This window comes from Hylaeus volcanicus, chromosome 5, assembly GCF_026283585.1.
Source record: "Hylaeus volcanicus isolate JK05 chromosome 5, UHH_iyHylVolc1.0_haploid, whole genome shotgun sequence".
NCBI lineage: Eukaryota > Metazoa > Arthropoda > Insecta > Hymenoptera > Colletidae > Hylaeus > Hylaeus volcanicus.
Window position 1 is genome coordinate 11393682 of NC_071980.1, and position 20319 is coordinate 11414000.

Below are 20319 nucleotides of genomic sequence, written 5' to 3' on the forward strand. Positions count from 1 at the left end.
AAGTGGCTATCGAAGACCAACAGGGCTTGAACAAGATGGTCTCTACTCTCGATGCTTGCAAACCTGTAACCAGAAACTCCACTTTTACGGTTGCTCTGAATTTTCCAGAACTATCTAGAGCAAGTCGAAGCAAGTGGACGTCAACCAACGTCGACCAACGTCAACCACTGTTCGCAAATGGACATTTCCTAGGTGTTGACGCAAGCTGGCTACCGTGCAGCAAAGAGTAATGGCGGCCGCGCGGAGGGTCACGCGATTCGATAAGCCCGATTTACGCGAAGGTCTGCGTTTCGACAGAACTCCAAGCAACGGTGCAGGGTCCAGCGTTCACCGGTAGAACGGGAAACCTTCGGGTTCGGGTGACTCACCGCTATATCGCGAACCAGTGCTGAACAATTGTGACACACGCCGCTAACCGCTTAACGGTGTAGCGGTAGATTAAATTGAATTAGAGCTTTTACGTCGGCCTTGCGCGAGGCGCTTGCTCCTGAGACCCCCAGTTCGCTTCAACGACATTCAACGCGGGTCTAGCTAGGAAATACAGGTATCTAGGTACCTAGATTTGTGATACTTGTGATACTTGTGTATTCTAGGTGATGTCTTCAGAAGTATCTCTTAAGGGGTTAATCGCAGTCAGGAAAATGGATACGGATAGTTTCTTGTGTGTTTTTTTTTATGGTATTAAATAATAATTTTTATTAATGAAATGTAAATATATTACAAAGTATGTCTTAAAGAACTATAAAAGAATTTTTGTTTTAAAAAAAGGTTAATTCATTTCGTCGTAACAGGCGATGGCGTGGGTGGCCAGTTGGTTTGCGGTGAGCAAGATTTCTTCAAACTGGTGCACCTGAAAACAAAACTAAAGGTAGATTTAGAAAATATATTAGACTAACGGGATCCTGATCGGAGGATTTTTTATTTTCTTTTATACTTTTTTTTTTATCCTGTATCGAATCGCTTAATTTTAGTGAAAAAATTTAAAATCAACTTCAAATGTACGCCATCTTGTTTTAAATTAATTCTTTCCAAAATCCTTCGTTCAGGGACTCGCTAGACTAATCTATTTTCGAAATCTACCTTTGTTTTTGTTTTCAGGTAAACCAGTGTAGAGAAATCTTGCTCACCTCAAACTAATGTTTTTAAATCATCGTCTATGTCATCGGCTGTTATCGACGATATAAATTAAACGTTTCTTAAAACAAAAAATTGTTTTTTAGTTCTTTAAAACATGGTTTATAATATAGTTAATTGTTACTTATGCAAATTATTATTTAATAACTAAAAAAAATCACAAAGAAATGTCGTTTTTCCTCTTCCTGACTGCGACTAACCCCTTAACATATTCTACTTGATGTTCTTTGTGAAACGTAGGTGGGGACTTTACTACTTTTGTCTGTGTGCAAACCTGTTTTGAATTTTTGGAAATATGTTTTACTCGTTGTAACTACAGAACATTCCTATTAATAATAATAATAATAATAATAATACTTTACTTAGAAGCAATATGTTTTTGATATCAAATACAGTAACAAAAAAAAAAAAAAATAAAAATAAATTATTGTACGAATCTTATGGAAAATGAGGCACGGGGGATTCGAACTCAAGGCCCTACCAAATAAAAACACTTCTTATTGTGTTATCAGAGCTTTCTATACTACAATATTAGATCGAATGCATTCGGGTGCACTACTTTTGTGCTCCAACCAATTAAAACGTTAAAGAGGTTGGAATTCTAATTGGTTTAAAAACGATTCGGCGATGTATATCGCGCTATTTGCGATCTTTTTACGGGTGGCGATGTTACTTTTGTACCGTAAGGCTGTATCTAGTAGACGTTGATTGATAGATTATGTTACAGGTCGGAGGGAAGAGGAACGCCGTTTAGAATCTAGCCATCAAGCCTCGGGTGGGTTTTTGCTCGCGGTGCCCGTTAGTTACTCGTTCGCGCGACGAAAAAGTGGATGACGTTATATCCAGGAGCACGATACGCTGTTACGTATCTGTCATCTGGGAAACATTTCTCGAAAGAAAAAGACACGAGACTGTGCTCGTGCCTTCGAGGAGGGAAGAGAAACCTCGCGGGTCGCGATACGCGAGACAACATTTTTCGAAATTTGGAGTAAAACTCGGCCACTTCTTTACTCGAATACTACTCGAATATAATTCAAATACTGTTTAAATATAATTCGAATACCAGTTGAATATTGCTCGAATGTAATTGGAATTCAGACCTAACCCGAATGCAATTCGAATGCCACTTAAATATGGTTCAAATACTACTCGAATATAATTCAAATACTGTTTAAATATAATTCGAATACCAGTTGAATACTGCTCGACTGTAATTTGAACCCAGGCCTAACCCGAATACCGCTCAAATATGATTCAAATACTACTCGAATACTATTTGAATTCAAATACTGCTCGAATAAGATTCTTGAAACATTAATCCATAACATGGCAGTCCTTGCAAGAACACACTACTGTAAATATTAATTTATCCAAATAATAGAAGTGTTCACCTTGTACTCGTTATTCGAAGTTTGTATTCAAGTAGTACTTGAATACTACTCGAATACTATTCGAACTCAAATACTGCTCGAATAACATTCTTGAAACATTAACCCATAACATGGCTGTCCTTGCAAGAACACACTACTGTAAATATTAATTTATCCAAATAATAGAACTGTTCACCTTGTATTCGTTTGTCCAAGTTTGTATTAAAATAAGTGCTTCGCTAGTCGATCGATCGCGCAGATTTAATCCAAAGGCGACATCGCTCGGTGATTGCGAGACTGCTCCAATGAACGTCGACCATATCTCAGGCCGATGTTGCAGGGACCTGCTTCGCGCTCGAAATTTAAAAACCGTCTCGAATTTCGATGAGTATTTACGCAACGACACGGAATGAAACAATTCGCCTAGCTAGCGATAAACATGCTCGATAGTAAAACAACAGCAATAAATATCGATTAAAACCTCCGAATACAGAGCTGTTCGACTTCCTCTATCTACACGAAAAAACATGACGTGTAATTTAGGTTAAATAGTGCGATTATCAATCGATGGATTCTCAAACGCACTTCGTACTGTCTCCCATATTAAACTCGTTACTTAAAAGGACGCGAAAGTGGGGATGATTCGAAACTTTCATCTCAAAAATTTCTTTACCAAAGTAAATATTACCTACAGCGTCACTGTCTAAATAATACAACGATCTACTCAACTTCGAAACGCACATTTTATTAATACCGTTGGTAGAAATACGTAGCACAGAATGGAAGACGAGAAAATCGAAATTAAAAGACGAAAGATCAATTATCGAAATTCGATGACGACCTCAATCCCGCATAATGTGTACGTCGATTTAAATTACGGTAACGTATACCGCCAGTATTGGATGCAGATGCTGGGCAAGGTTGCTCGTTCGGAGAAGTTACGGAACAAATACGGGAAACGAGCGTCACACTGCGAGGGAGTCATTCTGCCTATTCCAAACCATTTCTGATAAACTATTTTCTGCGTAGCCCGATTCGTGTCGCGACGAGCCATAATGCCGTTGTTCCGCGGGACGACCTTCGAGCTTTCCCAGCAATTGTTTTGCTCATTAGTTTACTTAGACCATAAGTGCCACCAGACGAAATAAAATTATTAAACAATATATTTTCACTTATTTATTTTTGAAACACCCTGCGTACCATATACCTACCCTTTCGAATGTATATTTGCTAAAGAAGAACGTTAATTCCTATTTATTTAACGAGTTATTTACGGCTACCGATCAAATTTCGTTGAATTTCTCTTTCAGCGGAGTTGGAGGAAGCTAATTGCCGCTCGTTAAGAACCGTTCTCGGCTACCGACACGTACTTTAGCGACGAACGATTATTTCGCGTGGATTCGGCCGCAAACAAACGTCGACATTGAGCGACAGCGATATGATGTCACGCGCGCGGAAGTGGCGTCATTTAACTGCTCAATTTAAAGCATAAATAATTCGTGCCCGGTCGCCGGGAGACCTTTATTTCGACTCTACGCTCCCGGCATGATAATTCGTTTCTCGGATTCGTTTGCACCAAGATTAAGATTATTTCTCGCGCCGGGTTGAAGGTGAAGAGACGCCGTCGTTGGCGAAATTACGCAAACCACTGCGAACTATCGATGCGATCGTAGACACGCAGAGGTCTCGAAACTATGACACTATCGGCGTGAGAAAATGATATCGGAAAGGGCTCCTGTAGTTTCGAGAACGTTACACGTACATTAAAAGGTTAACTCAAAGGAGAATATCAATCTAGATGTATTTAAGAGTAAAGAGGAATGATGTAGGCTTCTAGGGTATGCCAGAGTTCTCCCTCGATAACGTAGTGCATTCTGTCGGTAAGTCTCGGCAATGTAGAACCTCCATTTATCAACAGAGTGCCCTGCACTACCAATAAGGCAATCTACTTTATCAACAGATTCCCCTGCATTACCAATAAACCAATCTACCCTACCAACTCATAAAACAACTCGAAAAAGATCAGTTGTAAGGACATATCAACACACTAAACAGCATTAAAACTGCACAAATTGACCCATTTCGCGCTCTTCCCGCCTCTCCCATTAGGCTTTCGAGCAACGTGCGGCAGCCAAGCACGCAGGCCTTGCGGCTCGTGAAATATCGTCGAAGGATTAATCCAACAATCGACACAGTTCCTTTACGTCATCCCTCCGCGTCCGTGCAACAAACCAGGGCTTTCCCTTTCTTGCCCTGGCTTTCAGCCGACGCGATCCGGCCGTGATTCATCGGAATCGTTAGCACCGGCAGCCTCGCGAGATTCGTTAACGAACCGCTCGAAAGCATTCCAATTAGCATTCCGTTCTTACATTATTCATAAAACCGACCTACCGGAACGACCTACGCTCTTCAACGTCGCATTCCGCCGAATCGAAAATGCACGTGACACAACAGAGACTGGGAAATCACGTGGACGGGTGGCGGAAGATCTCTAATTTGCGAGTTGTTTTGTAAAAGTGAGGACCTCGGTTGTTGCAGGAAATAGGGACCGGAATTCTTGGAGCGATCGAGGTGTTCAGGCAGGTGAATGGTAAGTACACTTACGAGGGGATTTATTGATGAGTCGGTAATGCAGGACACTCGGTTGATGGGACAAGGTATTGCGGGGGACTTCGTTGATAAATGCAGGCCCTGCGTTGCATTATCGATGGAACGCGCTGCATTACCGAGAAAGAACTCTGTTTTATTCTAAAGAACCGTTGCCGTTATATTTCGTCAGCTTCAAGAATTATTGCTTTTGGGGAGGTTTGCAAGATTCATGACTCGTGTAACTTGGCAATCTCGTAGTAGAGTTACGACTCTGGACTCCAGTCCGGGGAACGAGGCCAGCAAAGTGGAATTCTCGCAATTTTAGGAATTTATTCCTCGAAAACGAAAGAGAAGCGATGCTCGCTACTTTCGGAGATTGTTCTGGGTGTACTCCCCCATGCCTAAAAAAAATTAAACGAGGAAACTCCCCTCGTCGTAGGCCCCTGCGTCGCCCATATTTGTCTCTGAGGGAATAGCGAAGATCAGGTCTGATTTTTCTCGCATCGAACGCTCAGTGTCAAAGTGAAAACTGTCCATTACTGGTTCACTATCGAGTATTAGTACAATTACATCGAATGGAAAATGAACGAAATGGAAATGTAGTGAAATATTCGCGACGGAGTCTTGCTCCAGTGGTCGCCAGTATGCGGAAACGTCGTGCAAAGAGCTTACGATTCGTCTATTCGTTTAAAATTCGAGATTATTGCATGGCGAGTTTCCGAAGGCGACGCAGACGAGCGAGAGGATGCCAATTTCATGGCTGTTTTCGTTCCTATTTCGCTTCGAGAAACACGGAGGACTGGACTGAGAAATTGCGCCGACCGTTACTACGGCTGGGATATTACTGGGGACAGTATGCTGCTCAAGTATAAAATTCGAACACCTGAGTAGTCCGATATTACCATTAGAAAGCAATTCTTTTTGAAAAAGAAGACCTATGAAAAATTTGCAGAAATTGGAAAGTATTTGACTGATCGTGTACTGTTGGATTGTATTTGAGTCTACTCGAATGGTATTGGAGGAGTTGGATATTATTGGAGTATTTGACTCTATTCGAATAGTATAGGAGTACTTGGATGTTATTGAATCTGAGTCTACTCGAATCGAATCTACTCGCGTTCTAGAGCTTGGCTATTCGTGTATTATTGGAGTACCTGATTCTACTCAAATGATATTTGAGTATTTGGATATTATCGGATCTGACTCTACTCGAATCGAATCTACTCGCGTTCTAGAGCTTGGCTATTCGTGTATTATTGGAGTACCTGATTCTACTCAAATGATATTTGAGTATTTGGATATTATCGGATCTGACTCTACTCTACTCGAATCTACTCGTGTTCTAGAGCTTGGATATTCGTATATTATTGGAGTACCTGATTCTACTCGAATGGTATTCGAGTCCTTTGATATTATCGAATCTGACTCTACTCTACACTCGAATCTACTCGCATTCTAGAGCTTGGATATTCGTAGTTTATTGGAGTACCTGATTCTACTCGAATGGTATTCGAGTCCTTGGATATTATTGAATCCGACTTTATTCGAATCGAATCAACTCGCATTGTAGTAGTTGGCTTTTCGTATATTGTTCGAGTACTTGGCTAAGTCGAGTACTCGTCGAACGGTTAGAGCAGTTCCAGGTCTATTCATACCGCGAACTGGCTTGTCCGCGAGCACTAGGAATCGAGAGGTCCTGGGGCCTCCGACACCGCGACATTCCCCAACGATTGTGTCACGCGTGCTTATAGGCTCCCGATGCATTTTCGTCCGCTTGTTCGAGCTCCTGCTGCCAGGTCACTGTCACCTGTGCTCGCTCTCACGTGTCCGACACGCCATCGCAACAAACGCTTGCCGAAACCTCGTTGAATTTGAAAAGAAATACTTCCTAACGTTTCTTCAAATAAACAAGGCTTCGAGATTCAACAGGATGGACACTGTATGGCATTTCAAAGCGAGGCGATTCAAATTTAAAGTTTGCCGCATAATAGGAGCCGTTGATAAACTTATTTCGCCGCCCACTAACAATAAGTGGACTCGTTCGACGCTCGGAGAGCTGGCTCGATCCGCTTCCGCGTTTCCGGTGTTCGACACGCGACGGTCGAGAGATATTCATAAAGGAACACTGCTGAATGTCGGACGATGATTTCGATAAAAGTTTGCGCGAATGTCCAACGTGAAAAAGGAGCGTTTAATGGAGTCGGTGTTGTTTAAAGTTATTTAACGAGAAGAAAAATGTACGTCTTTAGCAAAGTATTCGAGTAGTCGAATACTTGAGTAATCAACTATTCAAATAGCCACTTATTCGAATGGGCAGGTATTCAAATAGTGAAATATTTGAGTGACCAAACATTCAGATAGCTCGATGCTTGAAAAATGAAGCGGACACTCGAATATTATTCGAACATTCCAGATTCGTTGCATGGTTCCCGTGGACTCGCGAGGCCAATAGCAGACCGACCAATGTCCACCATCGGAATGCCGCGAGGTTCGCTATATTTAGACACGCGAGTTTTAATTGCGCACGCGACAACCTATCAGAACGCGTACTCGAAACGCAGAGACAGCTGGAGGAATATAAATAGAAATGTATCGACTTCGATAATAATTTCTCCGGAGGAAATGATTGAAAAATGGATATTCAAAGGGGTCGATTACACCCTTGCAACCTCCTCTTCAGCCTTGTGTGCGCCACTACTGTCTGGAATAGAGGGAACGCTTGCTAGACGCGCGACAATGCGAATCCAGATCAACGGTAGCGAATCGCGAATAGTATGTCGCGCGTGGAACGCGGAATTCAACACGTTCACGCCGGCGCTACTATTTATGTTTTTCGCCATGGGGCGGCGCGGTGATGTACGCCATCTGATAGGCACGCGAGCGTGAACCACCGGTGGTACACGCCGGCGTGAACGTACTAATAGTCGACGTTATAAAATGGTTATATAATGGTTACGTTCTGCCATTGGCGTTGGTGTGGGTGCGAGCAACTTTGTAAACGTGGACAAGTGTCTAAGGATTAGGAAAAAAAATTAAGCTATGTGAACTTGGCACCCGACTTTTTAAAAATTAATTCTTTTTTATAGAAAATGATAGTATTTCGTTTGTACTTAATTGTACCACCAATTGTTTCGTTTGTACCTTTATCAATTAATAATTTTAAAAAATTCAAAAAATGGTCATCACCTGACATTGAGATTTTTGAAATCTGATTTTTCCCTATTCTTTAGAATCGTTTGTACCCGTTTGTACACGTTTGTACCTCGATAGTTTAACTTTTATAATTCAACCGTATAAACAATTGCTTGTGAAATTTAAACTATTGAGGTACAAATGAAACGAAAAGCGGTACAAACGGGTACAAATGATTCTAAAGAATATGGAAAAAACAGATTTCAAAAATCTCAATGTCGGATGCTAAACATTTTTTTAATATTTATAAAACTATTGGTGGTACAATCAAGTACAAACGAAATACTATCATTTTCTATAAAAAAAATTAATTTTTGAAAAGTCGGGTACCAGGTTCACATAGATAAAAAATTGAGTCGATGAAATTATTCAGATTTCGAATGGCTTGGCTATTAGCGTGCGATGTTATTCTAATACTTGGCCACTAAAACCTTTAACTAATCGACCATTCGAGTACTTGATCACTCAAGTATAATTTAACACTAGTTTTGCGGAGATTTCTTATCGGATTTCTATTATTGAAGTAATGGCTTAATAAATAAAGTCGATTTACTGCAATTATTTGGGAGGTTTGAACAAAAATAAATTTGGATGAGTACCTGGCGAAAAATGTAAATCGTATCCGCAAAATCTTGTGAAATTTGGAATGGGTAAAAATATCCCATTTTTAATATTTTAAAAGACGTTAACACAGTCGAGTGAGTGCAAAATCACTCTGGTTATTCCGTGGACGTGTCCGCGTTGGATCGTCGAGAAGATCGAGCGAAGGTGGCGCGTTTGAACGTTCTGAGTGTTTATTCGTTCGCGCTGAGAGGTATTTACACGTCGGCCCGGTTGACGTCGCGGCTCGCGGTGAATTCGTGCATACGAATGTAATGGAAAGTAAACACTTAGTAATTGTGCAAATTCCGTGCGCGGTTGCCCGCAACGATGATGCATTAGCAATTACACGTATCGACAATGCGATCCCGCGAGCGCTCCTTTATCCGATCGCATCCCGCGATAACGACGCATTACATTTTTTGTTCTCTCTTTTTCTTTCTTTTATCTCGTGCTAATAAACCACCGGAACACCTTGGGAGATACGCTTAATCGTACGATCGATGAGTCACACCGTCGTCGATCGGTAATTATCGTATTCTAATTCTGGCGAACGCGAGCAACGCGAACACCAACGTTTATTTCCCTCCGGCGTGACTCTAAAGCGGTTTGCCTGGCGATTAGGTCCGATTCGTTCCGAATTTCGTAGGCCCTTCTTCAATTTTATTAATCGAATTCTCAGCCGGATGTTCGAATGTGCAACAGTTCCGCGTTGGGAATGCTTCTCGTTTGGCACGCCAGGGACCCTCGATTCGAGCCTTTACGACGCCATTACCGCGAAAATCGTCGATGAAAATTTCATTCGACGGGGGTGGGCGATCCAGCGACTCCCAGCGCGCGCCTACCTAAACGTTTTCCAATAAGTATCGAGTTTCAGCCGCGATTAATTGGATCGGAACTTTGGAGATAGGGTGTCAACCGTGAAAAGGTGAACACATTGTTCGCAGCGTGAAATATAATCAACCACGCCCTTCCAGACCTTATCTAGGCTGCACCCTTCGATTCGTCCCCCTCCCGGCACGAACACGTCGACGAAAGGTTAGCCTCGCCTCGTGGCGTCGAGGAGGTCCCGAGGGACGAATCGTGCCTTTTGTTGAAACCATGGGAGTGGAATTCGAATAATCATCCCCGTCCTTGAGGAATCTCCTGCCACGTTGGCGTGCACGTTTCAGTGAAACGGTTTCACCCTTGGATGGTGGAGAGAAGGAGTCCTGGAAAGGCTTCCGCGAGTTGTGGTTGAAGGACGAGGTCTGTGGTATATTCGAGGTAGCTGTTAGGAGGATAGGGATAGCGGAATAGGCTGTGGCACGATGAGGATAATTGTACCGAATATTTGTAGATTTTTCGTTTAAGGACGTAACTGATAATTGACCAATGTAAATAGTACACTTGATCGTAGAAAAATTATTTTTTAATATTCTAGGATACCACGTTATTCCTTTTCTGTCCTTATTATCTTTTATTTTTCATTACTTCTTATGTTGTAGCCCACAGGGCTTCGATACTTTTTTACTTGTACCTTGAAAAAACTGAGGCGGACGACCGGGATTAGAACCCGGGCTCTCTGCATGGTAGTTAGCTACGCTATGCAGTGCACCACCGTCCAGCCCTTAACAAATTATTCATTTAATAGAGATTTCCTTTTCGCAGGACTCCTATGATCACTCGAGTGAGTATGTATCCTCTATTTCACAGAACATGACATAGTTCACTTCCAAATCTAAATATGTCAATTGGCCAATGTAAATAGTACAGTTGGTCGTAAGAAGAATTATTATCAATTTTTTAATATTCTAGGATACCACACTGTTCATTCAACAGAGATTTACTTTTCGAAGGACTGCAACTTCCAAGTCTACATACATATACGCGAGCAGGCTTTGAGTAACTGTCCATGGACTCAACGTACAAGGGCGCGTTTCGTCCTTCGATATTTAGACGCGGTTAATGGAGAAATCGGGGTCGCGACGCAACGCTTGGAACAATACTTTGAGATCTAGCGACGCATCTCGGATTGGAGCACGTGCCATAGCCGACGGGCATTCGGCCTGATTTACATCCGACCACCAGGTTTCCCTTTTTGGCGATCATCGAGCGGATGCATCGGGACGCGGTGCATGAATGAGTCTCTTTGGGTGTCTCCGCGCCTTGGTAGCGAACAAGAGCCGTGGGAGACTGAAAGAAAAAGCGACGCTCCGTAAAAGAACAGATGCCTTTTCATCCACGATCGTTTCTGCATTTCGTGGGATCCCGCGTCGGAGGAAATTCTAGCCTCTGGATAGAGTTTCGACGGTGGATTCGCGAAACGAAATCGTGTCTATCGCTATTTTTATTTCGCGGAATTGAAAAGTCACGGAGCGAACTTCAAAGCTGTTGGAGTAAAAAAAATCGTTGGTAGAAATTCTGACTCTCGAAAGCGGGGTTGGAACCCGATTTCTTTGCTCCCGAATCTTGTTACCGCGAACACCGTTATTCAAACCTGTGTTGACCATCAATCTAATCCTTATCGACCGATAACCTCGCACGCGAACCGAGACGCAGAATGTCTAGAGCCATAGCTCGCGATATTAAATCCCCGATAGACCAGGTCCAAAGTAATCCAGATTCCGTCGCAGCTTGCAACGTTCGCCGTAGCCTAGTACCCGCGTAACGATAGTAACAGTCCATAGCGAGAAACCTAGATTCCTGGCGATCCCCGTGTCCGACGTAGCCTTTAACCAGCGACGGTTGGGTAGAAAAATTTCGCTAATGGAGACAGATAAAAATTGCTTCACCGACAGGACGAACAATGAACGCGTGGGTCGGACTTATCGAGTTGTCACACCTCGGGAAAGAATGCGTTAACTGAAAACCACAGAAGCAATGACCCTAAATTTATCGCGCGCGCCGTCGATCGTAAATACCGACGTTTCGCTCGACGTTTCGCCCTAGCGCGACGACGATGGGATCCTTCGAACCGTCACGATAACGTTACACCTCTGCACTGGGGCTGGGACTATTTCAGGAATTTGATGTTCCGATATCGCAGTGGTGATCGAATGGGGCAGAGGAGCATTGAATATTTCATTTTTTAGACATGTATTTGGATTGGATGATTGAAAACAGTATCGAACGCGTCTTCGAGTGTCAAAATCGACACCAAACCTGACTTCAAAGGGTCGAAATTGGCACCAAACCCGCTTTCAAACGTCGAAATCACTATCAAGCCCACCTTTATACGTTGAAATCGGTACCAAACCTACTTTCAAGCGTCGAAATCGGCACCAAACCTGTCTTCACGCTTTGAAATCGGTACCGACTTTACCTTCAACCGTCGAAATTGGCACCGAGCTCACCTTCAAGCGCCGAAATCGGCACCAAACCTGTCCTCACGCGTCGAAATCGGTATTAAATCTGTCTTCACGCTTTGAAATCGGTACCGACTTTACCTTCAACCGTCGAAATTGGCACCGAGCTCACCTTCAAGCGCCGAAATCGGCACCAAACCTGTCCTCACGCGTCGAAATCGGTACTAAATCTGTCTTCACGCTTTGAAATCGGTACCGACTTTACCTTCAACCGTCGAAATTGGCACCGAGCTCACCTTCAAGCGTCGAAATCGGCACCAAATCCGCTTTCAAACGTCGAAATCACTATCAAGCCCACCTTTATACGTTGAAATCTGTACCAAACCCACTTTCAAGCGTCGAAATCGATACCAATCTCACCTTCGCGCATCGAAATCGGTACCGACCTCACCAACATCACATCAAACTATAATATTGATCGAGAAATCTAATCGAACCGGCCTGAAAGAATTTCGGATATTTCGCGTTACCACAACGGAGACGGAGTTTTATTTGTGTCGCGGAAGCGCGTTATTAAATTACATTAAGCCGGGTACACAGGATTGACCGTGGTTCCTGGTTGTGTCAGGGTCGTACCACTTTATTTAATAAGGGTCAATTACCCTATGGTCAACCATGTTAACACGCCATTGCATAATTTATGAATTACGACCGTTTCTCTCGTCTGAGATACAAGCGAGCGGCGTCCTCTTCAAAGTCGTGTCTTAAAAGTTAATCCCCTCCCTCATCTCTCGTGTGCTTCTGTCCTGGTACCTCCTCGAGTTCTTTAACCCTTTATAGGTCACTGGTACTCGTTGTTACCACTAAGAAAGGGCCGGGAATCTTGTATTTTTAAGTTTCTATACTCCTACATTTTTTTTTCTTTTACAAAAAACTAGTGAAAAAAATTCCCAGGTAGTTCTACCCTATAAAGGGTTAATTTTATTTTATTCAATTAATTATTCACCAATTTCATCAATTTTTTATAATAACGATACCTAACCTAGACCAACCGGAGCAAACTAATTCTACTTGAGGAGCAATGACATCAACAACAGTAATAGATTTTTATCTTAAACGCTACCTCAATACCGAGACATTAGCGAGAAAATAGCGCGCATAGTTCGTCGTGTTACCGTCGACGCTTACGTCAGGTAGATAAACGAGGATAAAAAAAAAACGAATACCTTCCGCGATACACGTTTAAACAATAGCGCTCGACTCCCCTCCCGCCGTTAATAAAGAAGATTGCTAGGAAAACATGCCGGCAATGAGTTTACGACTTAATTGCAGACGCGTGGAAGACGGTCCCGCTATGGCGATACGTTGTAACTAGTCCAGAGGAATGTTAACCTTCGCACTTCGCACGGGGGCCCACGAAACCCGCGGAATTCTGTTCAGAATGCGACGAGCGCGAGTTATTCGACGTTAACGCGATTCGAAATTGTTACTTATGTACCTTTTCTCTCCTAATATCGCGACAATGACATTTAAAAAAAAAAAAAAAAAGAATTGAAGCTAGATACGTTATTTGCGTAGAGGAGTACTTTTTATATTAATATTAAGCGTGGCAGTTTGTTTTATTAATATTGTAACTGATAGACTGCGGATAATTATGCATTTATGACGAGTGTATGTAGGAACCTTTTCATTTTATAAATAACAACCGACGCGATTACATAACTATAATATTTTCCGTTTACGATACACGTATCACGCACGACCGTTTTTAACCGGCTTCGAAAAGGAGGAAGTTACTCAATTCGACATGTTTTTTTTTGTTTTTTTTTTTTTGACCATTTGCAACTCTTTCTCTCATTACTCAGAAAACAATCTTACTACATGCATGCTTACATGTAAATATGAGTAATAATTTGTAATTATTATCGCCACGTCGATGGGTGTCGAAGTTTACTTTCAATCTTAATCATCGTTCAAGTATGTAATTAGTCATACTATTTTCTATTAACTAATCAGATTCGAGATAGCTTTGTATCTGTATGATATCGAGTCATATCTGATAATGTATGATAATAATTACGTATCTATAGGTGTGTAACACTGATGGTCTGCAAGATATATACATCTATCTTCCTTTTAAATATTTCCCAGTCGATTCCAATTCTGGCACCAACGATACACCGATATCAAGTAAAATAAAATGAATATTAAAACAAATATATATATATACATGTCGAATCGAGTAACCTTCTCCTTTTCGAAGTCGGTTAAAATAAGCCTCCTCTCGAATAAAGCAAAATTACTTTGACCGCAGCCGCGGTTTTAAAAGTAAAATCAGTCTCGTTACTTAATCCCCGACCAGCGTATATTTGCAACACGTTTCGAATGAATTAACCGACCACTCCTGGACGCCCGGCGTCCATCTTGCCCGTTTATAAGCGCGTCTCGCGGGGATTGACGTTGTCCTGTTTGCAAACTCGCCACCGACGGTGCAACTCGGCCACGTTGCATTATGATTCCTCGTCGAGCATTAGGTAAGCGTCCCGCGGGAGTCACGTGACTCCCGAGGGACATCGATTGCCGATAGACACGCGATCGTTGCCTCGAATCGGCCTTCGATTTCCGCGATGAAACGACCCTCCCTTCTCCGCGACCACGATTCTTTCCGTTTCCTCTCATCCGCAAGAAAGCAACAAAAATTGTACTTCGAAATAACAAAAGTGCAGTTAGGTTTAGTTTATCAAATAGGATGGTCAAAATTGTACGATTGAACATAATAGATAGGTGATCGTAGAACCACTGACGACATCAATTATTATTAGACTGCGGATCTTTATGCATTTATAGGAAATTCGAATGTGCAAGAAACTACAAAATGCAAACAATATGCAAGAATATAAAAAAAGATTGAAAGTAAAGTTCATGTTATAATATTTGCAGAATAAAATAAATTTCTATTTAGGTTCAATTTTTGTAGACACATTCGCGAAGATTTTATTTTGCATAAAAATCCGCAGCCTATTGATGAATCACCTTTCTCATGGTTTGGTCTTATTGCGTGGAACACCGTCTTTATTCGCCAAGAGCTCGATTAGGCTTACACGTTAATCCCCTATGAGCCTGTCTAACTTTCAAGTCACATTTTATTAGACAATTTTAGTTTTTTTTTCACAAGAAGACCCATACGTTAATTATATACTGTCTCTTTTTAGTAGTGTCTTTTAGTAGTAGATTGCGGATCTTTATGCATTTATAGGAAATTTGAATATGCAAGAAACTACGAAATGCAAACAATGTGCAAGAATATAAAAGAGATTGAAAGTTAAGTTCATGTTGTAATATTTGCAGAATTAAAGAAATTCCTATTTAGGTTCAATTTTTCTAGGCACGTTCTTCGAGATTTTATTTTGCATAAATATCCGCAGTCTAATCGCAGACTGTAGGTATGTAGGCCTTGGTAAAACCAAAAACATCTACGAACATTCATGACTCGATGTATTATTTCAATTAATAATTAACCGTATTGCGATATAAATAAAATTGAAATTATACGTTCAAAGAATCACTTTTAAATTACATATGTCGCCCTGGAGGCGCCACTCGAGCGCAAAGGGTTAAAAACAAAAATCTGTACACATTCCCAAACATTGGTAAAATAATATCCAACGGGATTTTTTACCTCGAGTTGGATAATTCTTAAAAAAAAAAAAAAAAAAAATGGTGAACCCCCGCTCGAGAATCCTGAGAATTTCTGGGCTCCCCACGCGGAATCTCGCGCCAAAAAGAGTTACAGCCACCGGCCGCGATCACGTGTCGTTTGCCAAACGCAAAGCGTCGCGTTAATAGAGCATCCCGTGGCGTTTGCTTCCTCTCCGAGAAGGGATCGGTGATTTATTAGAAGCCAGCCAGCCCAGACAGAGGTCGAAGCGAAATCGACGTCTTCTGCGGGGCTTCCGTAGGTGGGTTACACGTGTACCGGTTACATCGAGCAGATTTCAATTAACCGCGACGATCGATCGAGGTAATTGCCGGTGATAAGGCAACCCCCAGCTTCTCTGTCTTCCACTCGCCCGCTTTTTACCCCCATCACAAACGACTTCGTTTTGCGCCAATTTAACGAGTTTCGCCGTTTTCCTTGGAAGTCTCCTAGCAATTTTTTTCGGGAAAAAACGTTGGAAACGATTCGAAATGGATAGCCCAATTAAATTTTCGAGTTAGGAGGATCTCGCGTAGGAGGATTTAAAAGCAGTGAATTGATTGTCTGTTGACTGTATTTGTTTCGCTTTTATAGGGAAGGTTTTCGTAGCCTTCTGTGCACTAGATGCCTACGGTAAGTCTACCGCGCATCTAGCTTACCCACCACATGATGTCTACTGGTTAGCGTTTTCATCAGGAAAACGTAAGGAATCCATCGGCGTTATTCCCGTAATAATACGATGCATATGAAGTGAAATCAGGTGATTACTGAAAGCCAGAAACCAAGGGTTGAACCATCCAAAGCGCACGTGTGCCGACTTTAACCCACGACGGACCGCATAGGGTCCGAGCATTACAGTGGGAAATGTTTGTCATGATATGTTCACTTTTTGTTGTGTTTTATACAAATTAAAGAAACAAAATGCACTACTGAATTCCTGATGTTATACTGATGAAAACGCTACTAAACACCATGTAAATCGGACTATTTTTAACGAAGATAGGCAAAAAGCGTGAAAATCATTTTTTCCGTATAATTTCCTTCTAAATAATCCGAATTGTATCGTGTTTGGTACCATTTTCATCGGGATAACATAAGGAATCGATTGGTAATACATCCGTTAAGATCCGATAAGAAATACGGAAAATGATGGTCGACCTTCTTTGGGTCTAGTTTGCTACGTCCTTTTTATGATACCATTGTTGCCCGGCGGCGGACTAACATGTGTACTCGGAAAAGCTTGAAACCATTCGAATTGCCCGGTTCTTTCGGGCCGCTTGATTTTTTCGGACCGCTCGATTCTATTCGGGTAGCTTGAAAAATTCAAGTTAGTTGCCTTTCTTTCGGGTAGCTTGAATCTTTCAAGCTACTCGGTTTTTTCAACTACTCGACTTGGCTCGTGACTTCGACTTGATTCGAACTTGAATCAACTCGGCTTGATTTTTTCGGATACTTGAACAGCCCAGTAGACTCTACTCCTCTGCTACCGACGCTGATGCTTCTACTATATTAAACTACTAACGCTCCTCCGTTAAATTTTTGAATTCCAACACCGTAGCTTTTTGTAAACGATTCAAATCTATGTTTCTATAGCACCTAACCCAACTTTCCTTAACTTCCCAACGCGCCACCGCGATTTCCCCGCGAGATTCGATCGAAGCATGAAACTATCCATTAGAAACGCCTCGAACGCGGACGAAATCGCGTCCCTTGGCCGTTTCGCATGATTCTCCAGTCGACACGCGGTAACCATGTTCGTTCGGGCCGAGGACTCGTTTAACCGTAAATGAAAACACTACGCGTCGACGTTGGCACGATTCCTCGTCGTTACGAGACGGCCGCTCCTCCTCCCGTCGCTGTTTCGAAACTGAATCGGATTTACGTCGATCAGAATTCGCGTCCAAAAATGGGCAGCGTCGTAGATCGCGCGGAATCGATCGTTCTTTCGCTCGGGCGATACGCTCGCCGCGGCTAGAACGGTTTTTCCATTCTCGTTTCGCATGAATTTTCGCTCGAATTCGACGCTAACCCTTGAATGGCGGAGACTGGGTCGTTCGTGACCGGGAATGAGCGCGCTCGAATAAATTTGTAATTGAAATGCATCCACTACGCGCGCATTACACGCTTGGTACGGGTGTAACCGACGTTTTGCATTCTTTCATGTATCATATTTTGCGTTGAATTATTTGTGAGTTGCAGTGGGGTGGGGAGGGTGGACAATGTGAATTTTTTGGGTGCTCAAGTTTTCTTGCTTGACAGAGAAGTTTGTGGAAAGAATTTTAACGCTCTATGGAATGAATCTTTTTTCTGCGAACAACTTGCAAGGTATTTGATATTTTTACTTTGTTATATCGAGTCGGTGGTTTTACCAATCTTCGTCAATGTTGTTATTAATAGACTCCGGATCTTTATGCAAAATAAAATCTTGAAGAACGTGCCTAGAAAAATTGAACCTAAATAGGAATTTCCTTAATTCTGCAAATATTACAACATGAACTTAACTTTCAATCTCTTTTATATTCTTGCACATTGTTTGCATTTCGTAGTTTCTTTCATATTCAAATTTCCTATAAATGCATAAAGATCCGCAATCTATTACTAAAAGACACTACTAAAAAGAGACGGAATATAATTAACGCATGCGTCTTCTTGTGAAAAAAAAACTAAAATAGTCTAATAAAATGTGACTTGAAAGTTAGACAGGCTCATAGGGGATTAACGTGTAAGCCTAATCGAGCTCTTGGCGAATAAAGAAAGACCGTGTTCCACGCAATATTGTACCGCTATTTTATTTGAACTCTATACTCTGCGTCGCCTAAGATAGTATTTGAAGCAGCCTGCTGTACAGGGTAATTCCGAGGGAAACAGGAGCAACCTGCCTCGTTCCTGGACAATATCTCGCGCCAGCCGATCGGCGTCGTTTTACGACCGGGCCCGGCAAATGATAATAATTGACCTAATTGCGGCAAATGAGCCGTTCGCTTAAATACGTCGTGTAGCTCGCGATTCGCGGCAGCCTGCTTGCGAAATAAGATTAATAGCACCCTGTCCGACGGGACCAATGATCGATCGCGTGTTTTATAGCGGGCAATTTCGTGATTTTGCGGCAACAATGGCCCTCTCCTTTTTTTAACGAGCGAGCGGTTAGGCTACAGACGTTGGTCAAGCACGGAAACGACTCCTCGATAGGCTAACCGCGACGAAAACTGGATCAACGAGCCGATGGAACAATCCACTCCCTTCTTTCTCAGCCCCTAAGTCTGGGAACGCCATTTTAAATTTTAACCATTTGCGCCTTCGAGGCATTTTTCTATAGAATCAAATCCAGCGATTTTTATTATAACAAATTTCTGTAAAACCAAAAACATCTACGAACATTCATGACTCGATGTAATTATTTCAATTAATAATTAGCTGTATTCTGATATAAGTAAAATTAAAATTGTACGTTCAAAAAAATCACGTTTAAATTACACGTGTCGCCCTAGAGGCGCCACTCGACCGCAAAGGGTTAAATATTTTTATTATCATGGAAGGTGTAACAGCTCGTCTAATAGGTAATCGGTTAAGAAAAGAGAAACCTATGGGAGGTACCGCTAAAATAAATTTTTTTTCAAATACGATGCCTGTACGATAGCTTGGGTAGTTGAAGATATAGCACACAAAATATTCCTAATTTAATAATCCCCGCATATAAGACCAGTGCTCTAGACATTTTCGTGAATATATACATTAGTTCCATAAATGTTCGTACCATCTAGGTCTATCAACGAAATATATCTGAATTAAATGATAGCTTTAATGTTTCCAAATAAATTTTCTAGCATAAATATATACATGTGTGTATAATTTTCTAGTATAAATATATACACGTGTGAAGTCTATTTATGTACACATATATAATGAAGCATTTGTTTGAAAATATTAAATCTGTCATTTACTTTATTTTAATATTAAACCTATCATTTACTATATATATAGTCAGTTCAATAAATATTCGCACCCTCTACATTTGTCGAAAAATTTTGCTCCATTACTGTTACAACATGAATATCTATGAAATTAGATTGTCTATTTATGTAAACACGAGCACATAAAATAATTGAGTGCAACTCGCGAAAGAAACTTTCGGGGACAGCTAATAAGTAATAGGTTTAATATTTTCAAATAAATGCTTCAGTATATATATGTACATAAATAGACTTCACACGTATATATATTTATACTAGAAAATTTATTTGGAAACATTAAAGCTACCATTTAATTCGGATAAGCGTTGATAGACCTAGATGGTACTAACATTTGTGGAACTAATGTGCAGCGGGTGTAGAATGTAATATACACATATATATACGAAATTTCTTTATATATATATATAATATGTATTACTATTATTTTTATATATATACATATATATATGATATATATAATACATATACAATAAATATAT

At 41.4% G+C, this 20319-nt stretch overlaps 1 long non-coding RNA gene across 2 annotated transcripts in view; it reads right to left on the bottom strand.

Annotated features, from left to right (window-relative positions):
- LOC128876868 (uncharacterized) overlaps window positions 1-20319 on the bottom strand; it is a 29772-nt gene continuing 9453 nt past the window's right edge. The window contains exon 3 of one of the 2 annotated variants that reach the window (XR_008457140.1): window positions 1-850. This is a non-coding gene — a long non-coding RNA (uncharacterized LOC128876868). Of the gene's footprint in view, window positions 863-20319 lie in introns of both variants that reach the window. The other variant, XR_008457139.1, reaches the window with a different exon arrangement.